Raw genomic sequence first — 4,250 nt, forward strand, 5'->3', positions numbered from 1 at the left:
AAAAAAATGGCCGAAAATTTTTACAAGTGTGTCAGTTCTGCTGGATTTTTACAAGAAAAGTTGAGTAAATAGAACAAAAGTGGAGCGACTGAGTGATGTGTACTTGATGACGCAACTGTGTTTTGCAGATATACACTTTGAAATCATGTAAAATGCTAGCTGTTGAACAAACCGTGCTGTGGACAGTACAGTTTTGTTTACAGAATGTTTTTTTTTTTTTTTTTTTGTAATTGTTGTAGTTTTTGTCCACAAACCTTGTAAATCCATCCTTCCCCCATCATAACCTGCTGTGTACAGATTCCTCACCTCTCCTCATAGTAAATATATGATGATCTGTAGAGTTAATCCAGTATGCTGCTGTCTCTCTCCATTCATTAGGTCACACAAGCTGATGTATGATAAATACAATTAATCCTTACGTGACCGATACTGTAACTTATTCTGTAAATGTTAATTTATTGCACAGTTCGAGATATTAAAACTTGAATTTAACGACTATGATCTTCTTTTTCTTATTTAATCTCACTTGGAGTGTGGAGTATGGAAGGTTATTAATTGCTACTTTGTATCTCCCAATTGTGACTTTATATCAGAAGATATGTTTTTATATCTCACAATGTAATTATACGTCAAAGTTTTGACTTTGTTTTTTGTAATGCGTCGACACTAACTCATTGTGACTCACAATTGCAAGTTTATTTGTCATAATTGCGACTGTCTCAATTAACAAAATGTGACTCTATATCTCTCAATTTTTGACTCTTTTCTTGTAAGTGCGACTTTATATCCTATCATTGCAACTATTTCTTACAATTGCAACATTCAAACTAAAAATCTTTCTTACAGTGTTATTCTTTATCTCTCAATGTCGACATTATTTATTGTAATTATGACTATTTCTTATAATTTTGACAACCAGCTGTGACTTTGCAGTTGTGCCCATTTTTATTATTATTAATGTGACTTTAAGTGTCACAATGTGACTTTCTCACAATTGCAACTTTGTCTCACAATTGTGAAGATTAATTTAAATTTCCATATTATAACAAAAAAATGTGCCTTTATATCTTGGGCTTTGACTCTGTGTCTCAATTCCAAATTTATTTATTCCAAATTATGTTTTTTTTTTCTTCTCGTAATTGTGGCTATGTCTCCCTGATGTGACTTATAGTGTCGCATGAGAAGTCACAACTTCGAAATATAACTGTCATTGTAATTGCGAATTTATACCTTACAATTGCAAATATTTTTTGAGACAGTGAATCTAAATGTTACTGTCTTTTACAAGAGATCAATTCGAAATCAAGAAATATAAAGTCACATTGTAATTGTGAGTGTCTCCCAGATGTGACTTTATATTTCGCAGTTGTGACCTTGTTTCTAGTAATGCGACACTATAATTCACATTGTGTGAATTTATATCTTACAATTGCAAATATTTTTTGAGACAGTGTAACTCATACAAGAAATCAAGAAATATAAAGCAACATTGTAATTATGACTATTTCTCGTACTTGCGACCCTTCGCATAGAGTTTGATTGACATGCAATCTGACCAATCATAAGGCAGAATCAGCCATTTTGTCCGACAAACCAGGCTGGAGAGTAGATTAACTTCAGTGGATGTAAACTGTATTGATGTTTTTTTTTAAATAAAATACCTTCTGATGTTCATTCATGTTTATTTCGTGCTTTAAGTAAATATAAAAATATGATCGGTTCACATGCTGCTTCAGGCGCTACAGCGATCTCTCACAACACTTTAAAGAGCCACAAAAGTTATTATTGTTTGGATTCCTTAAAAGAGACCAAATTTGAAAGCTTTGTTTGATACCAGAAATAACCTGCTCTGTCTTGTCTGTCGGCACGTTGTCAGTTTTCTCTTTGCTCGGTGATGTATTTTTCACTGCATGAGAACATGATGTGTGGCGTGAGAGCGCCGTGGCTTGTCGGACATAGCAACAATAACTAAGAGGGGGCGGGTCTTTGCCAAGGGTCAACTGTGACTTTCACAACTGTGAACATTTTCTTTACATCTCACAGTATGACTATATCTCTTAATTTCAACTTTATTACTTGTAATTATGGGCTTATTAATTGTGACTTTATGTCTTGCAGTTGCCTGTTTGGTTCTAGTAATGTGACAATCAATCTTACTGTAAATGTTGTTTCAGAATTGCATTTATTTCTTGAAATTGCGACATTATAACTAATAATACAAACTATCTTCTGCAATGTGACTATATCTCTAAATTCTATTTTTATAGTAATTATTTCTGGTAGTTATGAGATTATTTCTCATCTTTGCGACTTTAAATCACTCAATGTGACTTTTTCATAGTCTTAACTTTATCCCACATTTCAAATGTTTTGGCTTCCATATCAGAGAGGTTTTACTTGATGCAACAGGATTATGCACATTTTCTGAAGAAAACGAGAAGTGCACTTACTCGTGCGCCACCACAAGGCAAGGGGTGTCCAGGGTGCTTGCTAAGGCATCGCTACGTATGTCGTCTTGTGGGCTTGTTAGATTTGCTAGCCCTGCGTAGGAGCATTAGTACCAGTTACGCTTGGTTTAACAAACACCACTAATTACCAGTTATACTGAAAGTGTCTCAATAGCTTGGTAATTGTAATCAAGAAGAATGGCGAGTTCCCAGGTTTTCTCAGGTATTTTAGGCTGAATGTTGAGCCGAGAGCAGTGGGGCACTCCAGCTACCTGAAATCAATCAGATGTGCAGGACTTCCATAATGAAAAGAGAAAGAGAGGAGGAGATTATCCTCTGTCTTCAGTCTTTAATTATTCAACAATGATATAAATATCGAGCAGAGAACTCATAGAAACCAGCCGCTGGGGAGAGAAAGGAGTGTGTGAGGACTAGGGCAAAGGATGAATGTGATGTAAAATGCGATAATTGTCATAGTGAAAGGGAGGATGAGGGCAGTTTAAGGTGAGAGACTAATTTCTCTGTGACTGCAGAGAGTGAAGGTGACATTAGGTGTGGGAGTTTGTGAGAGACAGCTAAGATGATGACAGCCGAGTTTAAACTGAAAGATAAGGTGTCACCGGCAGCATTTGTAACCGGAGCTACTCCCACAGTAGTGTTTTTCCCCCCCTCTTTCTGGTTTTCATTATGTCTAAATTTTTCACTCAGGACTTTGTGACTCACTGATTCCACTGCTGGGATACCTGAGGGGAAACTCATCAGAAAATGCATTATTTTGATTGTCAATTTGGAGAGGTACATTACAGACTGGAACGAGCCTGGTTCCTTCATGAAGTTCATACATCAGAACTCATTTATAGATGTAGCATTCTTATCATTGATGCAACTTTTGTTTGTTAAAGAGTTGCAGCATTTACTTGTGTTAAGAAAATAGAAAGTGTTTGACATGTTTTTGAAAGAAGTCATCAAGGCTGCATTTAAATCACAAAAAGTACAGGAAAAACAGCAATATTGTAAAATATTATTACAATTTAAAACTGTTTTCAATTGTAATATATTTTAAAATGTAATTAATTTCAGAATTACATTACTCCAGTCTTCAGTGTCACATGATCCTTAAAAATTCATTCCAATGTGCTGATTTGCTGCTCAAGAAACATTTATTATTATTAATATTATGTTAAGTATAATATGTTTTTTAACTAAAAGAATTCTAGAACAGTTTCAGGTCAAGTATTGCCTGCCATGCTACAAGATGCTGCATTCACAGCTTGGCACGTGCTGTCCGCTGCCCTCTTACTCTTACACATCACAGACCGGCTGAGTTTGTCCCGGGATCAGAACTCAAGTGTCACACCTAATGGAACAGATCCCAGGTGAGGTAGTTGTGATTTCACTGATCTTACCTGTCTGTGAGCAACCTTGGAATAGATTGACCAGTGAAGGACTTTGTTCTGAGGCGAAGAAAAAGAGAGCATGAGATCAAGACAGTTCTGATAAATAGAATTGATCCAGAAATAGGGAGAGCGCAAACAGTTGGCCTTGTTAGGAAAGATTTATCTGAAGTCTGGGTTTAAAAAAACTGACCCAGACAGAATTTAGAAGATGCAATTCTTTCTCGCTCTCTCTCTCTCTCTCTCTCTCTTTCTCTTTCTTTATATGGTTTTGTATGTCATTTTGTTCATTGTTCTATTCATTCCTCCCATTGCTTCTCTCTCTCTCTCTCTGTCTGTCTTTCTGTCTCTCTCTAGGACATAAGTTATGTATGTGTATATGTATGTATGTGTGATATATATATATATA

This window comes from Sinocyclocheilus grahami, unplaced genomic scaffold, assembly GCF_001515645.1.
Source record: "Sinocyclocheilus grahami isolate Dianchi unplaced genomic scaffold, SAMN03320097.WGS_v1.1 scaffold58.1, whole genome shotgun sequence".
NCBI classification, from domain to species: Eukaryota; Metazoa; Chordata; class Actinopteri; order Cypriniformes; family Cyprinidae; genus Sinocyclocheilus; species Sinocyclocheilus grahami.